Here is a 15,365-nt window from a genome sequence, read left to right as displayed (position 1 = left end):
CTCTACATTTTAGGAATTTATGGCCTTGTTATGGGAAAAGCACTGTCTGTCTCTCTGTATTTATTTATTTATTTATTTATTTATTTATTTATGTTTTTGCTTTGTTACAAAATGAATCTGAGGAAGATGTTAGAAAAAGAAAAATATTTATTTTTCTTATTAATGAATTTATTTGTCTATATGCCTCATTTTTCCAAAAAAAATCTGAATCTGAGGATACCTGTAAAGGATTTATAATAATATAGGATAAAACATAAGAAGGAAAAAATTGGGTAAAGAGAAAAAGTGGGTGTGGAATTCTGATAAAGGTTTGCTCACTATACGAATGCTTATATCATTAGGTTCCATATAGTTGCTGAAGAAGTATTGTAAGTGTGCCTGTGAGTTCCCTGGCAGCCAATGTAAAGGTGGAAACTTGGTTAGTTTTAAGAGTCACAGTGACTATAATACTAATAATAAAATCAGCCATTTAGGAGAAGTACAACTTTTTCTTTTGCTAGAATGTCCTCTCCCTTTTCTATGTGACCAATTCCTATTAACTAGGAATCTAACGCTCAATGAATCCTTCCTTGATTAATCTATGTACTTTGCTGTTTCTTTGCTCCCACAGATCTTTGTATGAATCTCAGTTCTAACACTTGTTATGTTCACTTGGAGGTACAGCTTATTGGCTCAACAAACGGGCGTTGGAGTCATATGCTTGAGTTCACATTCCAATTACGTCTTTCATGGACTGCTGACTTTAGTCATTTTACATAACCCATGGGCATGGAACATGAGCAAGAAAATAAATGTCTATGTAACTTTTCTAAGCTCATGTTTCCTCAATTGTAAAATGGAACTACTAGTAGTATCTGCCTTAAAAAGACCGATGTGAAGATTAAATGAGATTATGTGGGTAGAACACTTAACACCTTGCTAATTAATGTGATAAATGATCATAAGTAATAGCTGCAATGGTTTTATGTCTATCATCCTAACAAGCTACTTACACTATCTGCTCTCTAGGTCCTTACAGGTAAATACAACCTTTAACAGCTACATGATATTCTTTGAACTGCTAATACTGGATTCATTTGGAAGAAATACTAAAATCCAAATTTAAGGAAAAGAAAAATGTCACAGGGCCTGAATTTCCATTCAGGACCTATCCCTTGATGTTGACATTTTCACAGCTGTGGCCAGATGGCAATCTTCTCTATTTCAGGGGAGGTGAATCAGAAGATTCTAAATGTCAGTTTGCTTTCAGATGCAGTCTTGGAAGGAAGACCTTTGCAATCAATGAACATGTTTCTATAGTATAATATCAAGCCCACGTAGATTGGTTTGTCTTGCATACATAGTCATTAACACCTATGGTATCTCAGTTTAATCAACTATGATTTCACAGTAGCTAAGGGATGCATAAGGTTATCAGCCAGTTTTCATGTTTACTTTTAATGATATTAATTGACATTGCAAACTCTAAGGTGAAGGAGCCTTCTAAAATTCTTTCTCTGAGAAATGTCCCAGGGTCTTCACGTATTAGTCAAGATGAGCTAGGTTATATTGCAGCAACAAACAATCCTAGAATCTCAGTGACTTCTTGTTCATGTTACATATCTGTGAGTTTTCAGGTGGCCCCGCTCATCATATTTACCCAGAGATCCAGGCTGACAAGTGCTTCCATGATTACCATGGCAGGGGAAAACAAAACAAAACAAAAACAGAGTTTTTAATGGCATACTGACTCTTAATCCTTCTGTCCAGAAACGATACTCGTCACTGCCATGCACATTTCATTGGCCAAAGAAAGTCAAATGGCTAACAATAAAAAGGGAATTGTGCCTGAAACAAGTAGAAAGAGGAGCTTGTTAACCTGGCAATACCAATATTTAGCTATTATAGAACACTCACTAAATATCTAAGCTCTTCTATGTGCATTATCTCGTTTACTCCATAGTAAACTTATGAGGTAGGATGACAGACTCTCCTTGCTCATTAAAATCCATTTCTCCCTTTTCCCAAAATAATAGAGCTGGACACATGGCCTTCCAACTAGCCACTATATTTCCCAGCTTCCCTTGAAGCACGCGAATATGTTAGGGCCAATATGTGAGTGTAAATGGTAAGTGCAACTATATGTCACCTCCTTAAAAGAAAATCCCTTTGTCCTGGGCCAGTGTTCCATTTCCATTCCTTTGAGCTGGAATTCTATGACCCAACCTCCACAAAGAAGATGAGGACAATGACCTAGGGGAAGGTAAAGTAATAAGGTGGAGGGCACCTGGGTTTGTGAATGGAGGGGTAGAGCAGAACCTCTCCACTACTGGATCCACTGGGGGCTGCTACATGAGAAAGAAACTTGTATCATCTTTAAGCCACTGTGTTTTTGTGGCATTCTGTTTTCCCCAATTAATTTGAGGTAGGCATATTATCCTCCCATTTTACAAATTAGAAACTGAGGCATAAACAGTTGAGTAATTTACCCAATATCACAGAGTTTATTAATAAGAGACACCCAGTTTTGCATTTATGCAACTCGGTCCAAGGGCCCACACGTTTAATTATTACTCCCTGTTTAATGACCTCTCAACCAAACATGGGCCACTTGGGCAATAGTTGTGATGTAAGCATTTTAAATTCTTGGGCGTTTATTATATGTTTCCATTCTGTGAACTACACATGTATAGGACACGGAATGGATGTGATATGACTTTGCTTAGTGACTGAGTTGCATTTACCACTTTAAATTATCCCTCCTTTTTGGGGAGAGGTTTAGGTTAACCCTTAGACCTAGAAATAGGTTTGCCTCTTTCTTTTTCTTTTTGCCTTTTATGTCACTTCTAGGCCTGTGGGAGGCTAAGATGATTGTCACTTTTCTTCTCTGATTTGCACGTTCCCAATTATCCTGAAGAAGTTTTCCAGAATAAACCATCAAGTTATATCCTAAAGGATATACCTATCCTTTAGGTCTCATTTAGAAATACTGGAGTTTAAAGCACTGGTCTAAGGCTGATCTTCCAATCTGCCAGTTAAAGGAAGTTTCTGAACGCTGTTTGCGATTGACCACTGCTTTTGACTGCCCTGGGAAAAACATCAGAAAGACTTTTATGTCATTAGAGCTGCCAAAAATTGGTATAAGAATATATATTTTCTTATTAAATCTGTCCTAACTCAATCAACAAAGATGTGGACAATGGAATGAACAGACATTTTATACAAAAGAAAGACTGCCAAACATACGGGCACAGTGAAGCCACAATTATTACCTCTTTGAAACTCCTACCATGACCACAATATGTCTTTTTATCAGCTTTATACACACTGAGTGATTTTCAGAATATTCTATAATCAACATTTTCTCCTTCAGCACCCTGAGAAAATAGAGATATTCAAATGATGGCTCCATAAATATCTATGGGGAAAAATCACAATGCCTAGGAGGCTTCTTGATGAAAAAGCATTCTCACATTTCTGTCGGAACAGAAATACTATGATGTTTCTGGCAAGTAAGAGTTCATATACAAATATGGTTGCTGAGATGTCAGCAGGTCAGCTCTTCATACCCAAGCTGTTAGGGAAAACCTATTCAAATCTGTCTTCCAGAAGAAATAATAACCATAGCACCTTTCCTTAAATGATACTGCACAGTGTTCCAAAAACTTTTATAGGTGGTGGTGTAAGAAGCATGGGAGATGTAGGAACTGGATTATTTTTATTTTTATCTTCTCTGACAGTTAGACTATGCATTCCTCCTCCACACAGTAAAAATGAACTGCTCTGTGCTAGTATTGAAGTTATTATCTCTAAGTTCCAAATCTACCCCCTGCTTTATGATGGTAGAATTGGGACTCTACAAGCCACATTTCTGCTTTGCAAGCTGACCCCAGTTAAGCTTTGCTAATAGGAGGCACTACAGGGTGACTCCAAGGTTGGAGGAGGAAAAAGGGATTTGTTTCTTACTGTTCTAGCTTTGCTGCCTGTTACTTTGAATGTCACTCCAATGATGCTACTTCATCTCGGCAGGAGAAGTTCCTTTCTATAGCAGTAACTAAATTTAGTTTATAGTTTCTCTAGCACTTGTAGAAGTGCTCCATTGCTCCATCTCCAGAAACACTCACCTCTAGGAGGAGGCTGAAGCTCCTTCAGAAGTCTGGTTTCAGCCCCTGAGACCCTGTGCTGAACTCAGGGACACATTAATTAACAGAAAGCAAAACTCAGATGGGCTTAAGTAGAAAAGGAGACTTACTGGCTCATATAGTCAGAAGTCCAGGAATTGGATGAGTTTCATTATTGGTTTATCTAGTTCAGTGATATCACCAAGGACCGAGTTTTAGTATTTTTTTCTTCTCTCTTTCACTCTACTACCCAGGTCCAGTTTCATTCCATGACTGATTTTGTGGTACCTTTTCCACTGACCAGTGAACAAAATCCTTGTTCTTTGCATTGTTTGGACTAAACTAAACCAATCATTGTGAATAGTGCTATGTACTGATTGGCGTAGGATTGGATTACTGACCATTCTTTTATTTATTTATTAATTATTATACTTTAAGTTCTAGGGTACATGTGCATAACATGCAGGTTTGTTACATATGTATACATATGCCATGTTGGTGTGCTGCACCCATTAACTCGTCATTTACATTAAGTATATCTCCTGATGCTATCCCTCCCCCTACCCCCTTCCCACAATAGGACCTGGTGTGTGATGTTCCCTTGTGTCCAAGTGATCTATCTCATTGTTCAATTGCCACCTATGAGCGAGAACATGCAGTATTTGGTTTTCTGTTCTTGTGATAGTTTGCTGAGAATGATGGTTTCCAGCTGCATCCATGTCCCTACAAAGGACACGAACTCATCCTTTTTTAAGGCTGCGTAGTATTCCATGGTGTATATGTGCCACATTTTCTTAATCCAGTCTGTTACTGATGGACATTTGGGTTGATTCCAAGTCTTTGCTATTGTGAAGAGTGCCACAATAAACATACGTGTGCATGTGTCTTTATAGCAGCATGACTTATAATCCTTTGGGTATATACCCAGTAATGGGATGGCTGGGTCAAATGGTATTTCTAGTCCTAGATCCTTGAGGAATCACCACACTGTCTTCCACAATGGTTGAACTAGTTTACAGTCCCACCAACAGTGTAAAAGTGTTCCTATTTCTCTACATCCTCTCCAGCACCTTGTTTCCTGATTTTTTAATGATTGCCATTCTAACTGGTGTGAGATGGTATCTCGTTGTGGTTTTGATTTGCATTTCAAAACCAATGGCGAGTGATGATGAGCATTTTTTCATGTGTCTGTTGGCTGTATGAATGTCTTCTTTTGAGAAATGTTTGTTCATATCCTTTGCCCACTTTTTGATGGGGTTGTTTGTTTTTTCCTTGTAAATTTGATTGAGTTCTTTATAGGTTCTGGATATTAGCCCTTTGTCAGATGAGTAGATTGCAAAAATGTTCTCCCATTCTGTAGTTGCCTGTTCACTCTGATGGTAGTTCTTTTGCTGTGCAGAAGCTCTTTAGTTTAATTAGATCCCATTTGTCAATTTTGGCTTTTGTTGCCATTGCTTTTGGTGTTTTAGACATGAAGTCCTTGCCCATGCCTATGTCCTGAATGGTATTGCCTAGGTTTTCTTCTAGGGTTTTTAGGGTTTTAGGTCTAACATTTAGGTCTCTAATCCATCTTGAATTAATTTTTGTATAAGAAGTAAGGAAAGGATCCAGTTTCAGCTTTCTACTTATGGCTAGCCAGTTTTCCCAGCACCATTTATTAAATAGGGAATCCTTTCCCCATTTCTTGTTTTTGTCAGGTTTGTCAAAGATCAGATGGCTGTAGATGTGTGGCATTATTTCTGAGGGCTCTGTTCTGTTCCATTGGTCTATATCTCTGTTTTGGTACAAGTACCATGCTGTTTTGGTTACTGTAGCCTTGTAGCATAGTTTGAAGTCAGGTAGCATGATGCCTCCAGCTTTGTTCTTTTGGCTTAGGACTGTCTTGGCAATGGGGGGGTCTTTTTTCGTTCCATATGAACTTTAAAGCAGTTTTTTCCAATTCTGTGAAGAAAGTCATTGGTAGCTTAATGGGGATGGCACTGAATCTATAAATTACCTTGGGCAGTATGGCCATTTTCACAATATTGATTCTTCCTATCCATGAGCATGGTATGTTCTTCCATTTGTTTGTGTCCTCTTTTATTTCACTGAGCAGTGGTTTGTAGTTCTCCTTGAAGAGGTCCTTTACATGCCCTGTAAGTTGGATTCCTAGGTATTTTATTCTCTTTGAAGCTATTGTGAATGGGAGTTCATTCATGATTTGGCTCTCTGTTTGTCTGTTACTGGTGTATAAGAATGCTTGTGATTTTTGCACATTGATTTTGTATCTTGAGGCTTTGCTGAAGTTGCTTATCAGCTTAAGGAGATTTTGGGCTGAGACAATGGGGTTTTCTAAATATACAATCATGTCATCTGCAAACAGGGACAATTTGACTTCTTCTTTTCCTAACTGAATACCCTTGATTTCTTTCTCTTGCCTGATTGCCCTAGCCAGAACTTCCAACACTATGTTGAATAGGAGTGGTGAGAGAGGGCATCCCTGTCTTGTGCCAGTTTTCAAAGGGAATGCTTTCAGTTTTTGCCCATTCAGTATGATATTGGCTGTGGGTTTGTCATAAATAGCTCTTATTATTTTGAGATACGTTCCATCAATACCGAATTTATTGAGAGTTTTTAGCATGAAGGGCTGTTGAATTTTGTCAAAGGCCTTTTCTGCATCTATTGAGATAATCATGTGGTTTTTGTCTTTGGTTCTGTTTATATGCTGGATTACGTTTATTGATTTGTGTATGTTGAACCAGCCTTGTATCCCAGGGATGAAGCCCACTTGATCATGGTGGATAAGCTTTTTGATGTGCTGCTGGATTTGGTTTGCCATTATTTTATTGAGGATTTTTGCATAGATGTTCATCAGGGATACTGGTCTAAAATTCTCTTTTTTTGTTTTGTCTCTGCCAGGCTTTAGTATCAGGATTATGTTGGCCTCTTGAAACGAGTTAGGGAGAATTCCCTCTTTTTCTATTGATTGGAATAATTTCAGAAGGAATGGTACCAACTCCTCCTTGTACCTCTGGTAGAATTTGACTGTGAATCTGTCTAGTCCTGGGCTTTTTCTGGTTAGTAGGCTATTCATTATTGCCTCAATTTCAGAGCCTGCTCTTGGTGTATTCAGGGATTCAACTTCTTCCTGGTTTAGTCTTGGAAGAGTGTATGTGTCCAGGAAATTGTCCATTTCTTTTTGGTTTTCTAGTTTATTTGTGTAGAGGTGTTTATAGTATTCTCTGATGGTAGTTTGTATTTCTGTGGGATCGGTGGTGATATCCCCTTTATCATTTTTTATTGCATCTATTTTATTCTTCTCTCTTTTCTTCTTTATTAGTCTTGCTAGCGGTCTATCAATTTTGTTGATCGTTTCAAAAAACCAGCTCCTGGATTCATTGATTTTTTGGAGGGTTTTTTGTGTCTCTATCTCCTTCAGTTCTGCTCTGATCTTAGTTATTTCTTGCCTTCTGCTAGCTTTTGAATGTGTTTGCTCTTGCTTCTCCAGTTCTTTTGTGATGTTAGGGTGTCAATTTTAGATCTTTCCTGCTTTCTCTTGTGGGCATTTAGTGCTATAAATTTCCCTCTACACACTGCTTTAAATGTGTCCCAGAGATTCTGCTATGTTGTATCTTTGTTCTCATTGGTTTCAAAGAACATCTTTATTTCTGCCTTCATTTTATTATGTACCCAGTAGTCATTCAGGAGCAGGTTGTTCGGTTTCCATGTAGTTGAGCGGTTTTGATTGAGTTTCTTAGTCCTGAGTTCTAGTTTGATTGCACTGTGGTCTGAGAGACAGTTTGTTATAATTTCTGTTCTTTCACATTTGCTGAGGAGAGTGCTTTGCTTCCAACTATGTGGTCAATTTTGGAATAAGTGCAATGTGGTGCTGAGAATAATGTATATTTTGTTGATTTGGGGTGGAGAGTTCTGTAGATGTCTATTAGGTCCGCTTGGTGCAGAGTTGAGTTCAATTCCTGGATATCCTTGTTAACTTTCTGTCTCGTTGATCTGTCTAATGTTGACAGTGGGGTGTTAAAGTCTCCCATTATTATTGTATGGGAGTGTAAGTCTCTTTGTAAGTCTCTAAGGACTTGCTTTATGAATCTGAGTGCTCCTGTATTGGGTGCATATATATTTAGGATAGTTAGCTCTTCCTGATGAATTGATCCCTTTACCATTATGTAATGGCCTTCTTTGTCTCTTTTGATCTTTGATGGTTTAAAGTCTGTTTTATCAGAGACTAGGATTGCAACCCCTGCTTTTTTTTTTTTGTTTTCCATTTGCTTGGTAAATCTTCCTCCATACCTTTATTTTGAGCCTATGTGTGTCTCTGCATGTGAGATGAGTCTTGATTCTTTATCCAATTTGCCAGTCTGTGTCTTTTAATTGGACCATTTAGTCCATTTACATTTAAGGTTAATATTGTTATGTGTGAAGTTGATCCTGTCCTTATGATATTAGCTGGTTATTTTGCTCACTAGTGTACCCAGCCGTGTGAGGTGCAAGGTGTCCGTCTGCACCTAGTGGGGGATGTCTCCCAGTTAGGCTACTAAGGGGTCAGGGACCCATTTGAGCAGGCAGTCTGTCCCTTCTCAGATCTCAACCTCCGTGCTGGGAGATCCACTGCTCTCTTCAAAGCTGTCAGACAGGTGCATTTACCTCTGCTGAGGTTTCTGCTGCTTTCTGTTTAGCTATGCCCTGTCCCCAGAGGAGGAGTCTACAGAGGCAGGCTGGCCTCCTTGAGCTGCGGTGGGCTCCACCCAATTCGAGCTTCCCCAGGTGCTTTGTTTACCTACTTAAGCCTCAGCAATGGCAGGTGCCTCTCCCCCAGCCTTGCTGCCGCCTTGCAGTTTGCTCTCAGACTGCGTTGCTAGCAATGACGGAGGCTCCGTGGGCGTGGGACCCTCTGGGCCAGGTGTGGGATATAATCTCCTGGTGTGCAATTTGCTAAGAACCTTGGTAAAGTGCAGTATTAGGGTGGGAGTTACCCGATTTTCCAGGTGTTGTGTGTCTCAATTTCCTCTAGCTAGGAAAAGGAATTCCCTTCCCCCTTGCGGGCTTCCCAGATGAAGCGATGCCTCCCTCTGCTTCAACTCTCACTGGTCAGGCTGCACCAGCGCCAACTGTCCGACATGACACGCCCCAGTGAGATGAACCCGGTACCTCGGTTGAAAATGCAGAAATCACCCGTCTTCTGTGTCACTCACTCTGGGAGCTGGAGGCTGGAGCTGTTCCTATTCGGCCATCTTGGGCGCGCCCTCTACTTACCATTCTTAAGCCAGCTGTCATGTCAAGGTCGATGTGAGGATAAGGTAAGATTATTCTGATTCACATACTAATCAGGACTCATTCATTTATTGGACCAGCCATGAGGTTCAGTTGCCCAAAGTCAATGAACCATCTGAGAAAGAGGTAGATATTTTTAGAAAGGGGGAATAGGTTGCTGGATAAGTTACCAATTCACTATTGGGGACTGGCTGTCCAGTACCCACACAAATCCTTCTTCCCGTCCATACTCTCAGAAACATCGATGTTTTTCTACTAGAGACAACTCAAGATTTAGTGTGCTAGCTCCTAGTTTTGATTCTCTGGGTGATGTGGGATCCTCTTCATCATGTCTGGCTGAAACTTCTCATAGTCTAGGGATTTTTGTTAATAATACATTATCCATCTATAACACAATCCATATAAACTGATAAAGAAAGAACAGGACAACTTTAATTAAAAAAAATCCCATTTGGAAAAGAGAAGAGTGGGAAACAACCCACAGTGGCCATTAGTCTATGACAGTATAATTCCTGCTGGACAGAAGGGATGGGGTCTACATTGCAGTAGTGAATTCTTTGGATGGTCATGCTGGCTGCTCAAGGTCTTCTATTTAGGAGGCTATTCTTTGTCCACTCTTTTCCTTGGCTCTGTCTGTGAGGCAGTATGTTATTAGGGCTAAGAGTAAAGGCTTTGGAGTCAGAATGCCTGGGTTCTAATGCTGGATTTGTTGCTTTTTTTTTTTTTTTTTTTGAGACAGAGTCTCACTCTGTCACCCAGGCTGGAGTGCACTGGCACAGTCTGGGTTCACTGTAGCCTCTGCCTCCCAGGTTCATGCGATTTCGTTGCCTCAGCCTCCGGAGCAGCTGGGATTACAGGCACGTAGTGATGTCTGGCTGATTTTTATATTTTTAGTAGAAACGGGATTTCACCATATTGGCCAGGCTGGTCTCAAACTCCTGACCTCAAATGATCCACCTGCCTTGGCATCCCAAAGTGCTGGGATCACAGGCGCGAGCCACCGCGCCCTGCTGGATTTGCTACTTTTTAATTGTATACTTGGATTCTAATACTGAATTTGCTACTTTTTAATTGTAAGCCTGGGTTCTAATACTAGATTTTGTGACTTTTTAATTGTATGACATTCAACAAGTTTCTTAAACTCTTTGTGCTTCAATCTCCTCAGATGCAAAATGAAGACAATAATAGTACTTACCTCTTAAAATTAGTAAGCATGCAAAGAGGAAATGAATGCATGCAAAATTCTTAGAACATTATTTAACATATATTGAGTGCTCAGGAAATGTTAGTTATGATTATTTCAACTAGCCATTGAGGAGGATAATATGATACTTTCAGGGTGCCTTTGGCAGGAGAACGTCCTTCAATTATTTTTTGTTTTTAGACATTCAGGGGGTACACGTGCATGTTTGTTACATGGACGTATTGCATATGGTAGGGTTTGGGCTCCTAGTGTTGCCATTGCCTGAATAGTGAACATTATACCAAATAGGTAATTTTTCTACCGCCACCCTCCTCCCAGTCTCCCCTCTTTTGGATTCACCAGTACCTATGAGTTCCATCTTTGTGTCCATGTGTACCATTTGTTTACCTTCCACTTATAAATGAGAACATGTGGTACTTGATTTTCTGTTTCTGAGTTATTTCACTTAGGAGCATGGTCTCCAGCTCCATCCAGGTTGCTGCAAAAGACATTATTTTATTCTTTTTTATGGATGCATAATATTCCATGATGTATATATACCACTTTATTCCAGCAAAAAATTTTATTTCCTAACATATGGTAAAATATACATCCCATATGTGCTCACCTTGCACATCTATTCACAAACGACTTCCAAATGACAACTGCTTTGATATTTAAGCATGTGCTAAAAGTTATCTTAGTTGAGATTTGAAAAATGCTTTAAATGGATAACATTCTGAGTAGATTGGATTTGTCACAGCAGAATTTACTTTAGTTAGATGAGTTCTACAAATTTAAAGCTTTGAAAGGCTACTACTTTTCCCATCCAGATGAATACAATGCAGCAATATCAGCTTGTATTACAGACAAATCTCATTAGTTTTTCTGGTGATGGGACCACTTATCCACATCTGTTGGTACTGTGCAGGCAGATTCACAGGATGGTGGTAAAGCATCCACAATGGCTCTGGCAGCATCAGGATCACACTTGAAGGGGCTCTCGGACACAGTTGTATTCATGCAACTGATTCCTTTTCCATTAATTTTCTTAGTCACTAATGCTTTCTAATGGTCATGAGTACTTTTAATAATATCAATTGTAAAGTCCTTATCTTTAAATTCTGCCTTAAAAGCAAACCAATTTCTGGTTTTCCATCAGGAACCTTATACCTTCTAACCCACTCCAACGTAGCTTCTAAGTAGCCAGGTTTCAGCCATTTGACATCATTGACATCACTATAATTGGCTGCATAAGGATCATCCACATTAATGGCAATGACTTTCCAGTCGGTTTCCCTTTTGTCAATCATAGCCAATATGCCTAGGGCTTTTGTGCCAATTATTTCACCTCTTGCACATACTTTGCTTCCAATTTCACACACATCAGTTGGGTCATTGTCACCACAACAGCCAGTATGTTTATCATTGTGTCCTAGGTCTTCCCGAGTCTAAGGGATGGCACCATAGTTCCAGATATATCCTTTATATGGGAACAGGTTCGCAACATAACGAAGTTTTCCTTTTTTCACACCTTGTTTAATGGTGTTTAAAGGGTGCTTTGTAGCAATCTCCATTTTTGCATTAGACCAGCGTGGTACTTCCAACTACCATGTGGAACACATCCTTATCTGCGTAAATTGGAATATCATGAAATGGAGATACATATTGTCCTTTCTCATTTTTGAAGAAGACTCGGTACTCCAGGGAGAAGGGCACAGTGTGCACCTCGGTGCTGAGACCGCTCACCGCCGGAGTCCAGCCACTGCCACTGTCACAGAGCCACCACCCCGCAGGCGTTGCCGACTGACAAGGAGAGAGCCCCTGCACACTGCACGCGCTCTATACCACCTTTTTTAAAAAAAATCCAATTATCTGTTGGTGGATACACAGGCTGATTCCATGACTTTGCTATTGTGAATAGTGCTACAATAAACATAAGAGTGAAGGTGTATTTTTGATACAACAATTTCTCTTCCTTTGCCCAGTAGGGGGGTTATTGAGTCAAATGGTAGTACTGTTTTCAGTTATTTGAGAAAAGGGAATACTTCTACACTCTTGGTGGGAATGTAGATTAGTGTAACCTCTATGGAAAATAGCTGGAGATTTCTCAAATAGAACTTCCTTCAGTATTTAATAGGCTTCTGACCTAATTGCTTCTGGTCAGTTCTGTAGTCAGATATTTGGTAATAGTCAGAGATCAGATTCGTAATCCTTGAGTTTAGAAAGTAGATCTTTTGAGGATAGGTAGTGGTTCATGTGCAACTGGCCATAATTTTCCACCCACTTTTGTTTTGAAACAAAAATACCTTAGATCATCTCACTAATTGTATGACTAGCTAGGTCTTGTTTCTTTGCCTTTTCTTGAACCAAAGCTTCCACTAGGAATATCCATTATGAGCTATATCCATAGTGCATGCTTGCCAAGCTGTAAAATCAACTGTCAGGCAAAGTTGGAAGGGTAAATCCCCAGCCACCAGTGCTCAACTACTCTGCCCTATTGAGGCTGGTGTCATCGTGGCTGACTGAATGATTGCGGGCCTTATATCACCTTTATCTTTCTTGCCTAGGTTGGTGGGAGCAGTTTATGGACAGAAGAATGCCTCATGACAATATGTCGACCAACAAAATGGGCATCTGAACTATTTAAGGCATTATACTAGGCATCATCCCCTTTCATTGCCATTGCTCCAACACTAGCTGAAGTTTGAGCTTCTCTATAAGACTTTTATAAAGGTCTATTGGGAGAAAATACGAAGACAGTCCCAGGCATTTATAGAAAGGCTTTATTTTGTATCCATTTTCACACATCACCCAGACAAACCATGAATTTTACTTTTCCAATTTTCATATAAAACTACATACACCGCACTGTACATGTAAAACAAATTTGGAAAGGAGCCTCAAGCTGGCCTCTGAAATTGTGTAAGCAATTATCACATTTTTGTGCGCAAATGCAGTAATTATATGTGTAATTTGGCAGCTGGGTTTGAAAATTTGGCCTTAAATGGAACATAGACAGGAAAAATAAATGTTGGAAAATGCCAATATTTTATAAAGATTTTGAATCAAATAATGGTGGAATTATTGCAAGCCATCTTAATTTTTAATTATAATGATCATTACACAATATACAATAATTTTTTGAGGAAGAAAAGAACTATAGATCAATTGCCCATAGTTTTTGTCAGAAAAAAATGCCTAATTTCTTTGGGAGGATAATTGTATTTTTCAGAGGTTATGGTACATATTTCAAAAGCTTTTTTTTCTTATAAAGAAAAGATAGTGATTGCCTAGCAGTTCAAGTTCTATGACATATTTTACTATGGGAAGAATAGAACTCTTTGTACTGATTACTTTAGAGGAAAAGTAGTATTAAGTCTGTACTTATATTTGAGCTAGTAATCTTAAATTAGATAAAGCTTTCTTATAAGCATTTAAGCTTTGGAATATAAGATTATAGCCCAAATGAAGAGCAATTTAGATTTCTTTGATCTAGATTTAAATTGAATTTACATAGTAAAATCATAGTTTTTATATTGTCATCAAGATTGACTCTAATGCATGTGCTTTTTCATGTGGTTAAGAGGGCTAGAGATTGGATTTAATATAAGGATGGCTGTGGAGTAGTATCTTCTGTTCTCAGCAGGGTAATGGAGAGGTTGATTTTGCAGGTTCTGTAGTCAGCCAGCCTGGATTCCAATCCTGGCCTTACTACTCTAGTAGCCCTTTCTGCACCTCAGTTTCCTCATCTGGCAAAATGGGAGTGGTAATATGTCCGTCAAATAGAGGTTTTGTCAGGACTGAATGAGACAACCATCTAAAGCACTTTGTACAGTATCTGGCACTGGTAAGACCTCACACATGGCAAACTTTTTTTTTTTTAATCATCATTTGCTTTCTAGTGTTTAAATTGCAATCATTACTAAGTGATCAGGAGAGATTGTGCAACTCAGAAATGCAATCTGAGGGGAAGAGATAGCCAGTGAGTGACCCAAGTATGTGGAAAATTCTTGAGAAATTCAGGTTCTTCATGATGAGGTAGTGTCCCAAATAGAGTGATAAAGGAAGAAGACATTGTGGGCCGAGCTCAGTTGTGGAATATTATTTCAATTCTGTATCCAGCAATTAGAGCCTTCCAGGCCCGTGCTAAGCTAAGGTGTAAAGAAAGATTAAGCAAGCCTCTCTCTAGGAGCCTACAATCCTTAGAACGAATTAGATAAGTACGCAAATGGTTATAAGGCATGATGCAGTAGAGTCCGGGGGAGATGAACAAACAAGATGCCATGGGCATTATAAAAAAAATAGGGGGAAAAGAATATGTAGGTCTTTTTTTTCCCACTAAGATTATGCAAGTTTTCTTAGAACAGGTAACTTTTGAGGTAGGCATTGAACTTGTAAAGGTTTTGGTTAAGCAGACATAACTGGACTGGGGAGAAATTCCAGATGAAGAAAAGAGGAGAGAAGAGAAGCGTGCATCTAAGAATACCTGAGGCTTCCAACATGGTGAGGAGTCATGGACGCACGCCATTAAGGGAGGCTTGGCCATACTTGGAGAGCCTTTAAATGATATGGTGAGAAGCCTGCTTCAATTTCATAAGCAGCAGGCAGCTTTTAAAGAGGAGTGTCTTGATTAGATCTATATCATGCCTTAGATAATCACTTTGAGATCTTGTTAAAACCCATATGCCTGTCCCCCTTTCCCAGAGATTCTGATTCAGTAGGTCTAGGGTGGAGCCTCAGAATTTGCATTTCCAGCAATGTCACATGTTACACTGATGCTGTGGGTCCACAAAATACATCACGAATAGCAC

At 39.3% G+C, this 15,365-nt stretch overlaps 1 pseudogene; it reads right to left on the bottom strand.

Annotated features, from left to right (window-relative positions):
* Nucleotides 1-11,430: 11,430 nt before the first annotated feature.
* LOC111539440 lies at nucleotides 11,431-14,839 on the bottom strand (annotated as a pseudogene).
* Between the last annotated feature and the right edge of the window lie 526 nt (nucleotides 14,840-15,365).

This window comes from Piliocolobus tephrosceles, chromosome 2 (genome assembly GCF_002776525.5).
Source record: "Piliocolobus tephrosceles isolate RC106 chromosome 2, ASM277652v3, whole genome shotgun sequence".
Classification (NCBI taxonomy): domain Eukaryota; kingdom Metazoa; phylum Chordata; class Mammalia; order Primates; family Cercopithecidae; genus Piliocolobus; species Piliocolobus tephrosceles.
Note: the sequence above shows the minus strand (reverse complement) of the source record. Positions and strands in the feature narration are given on the sequence as shown.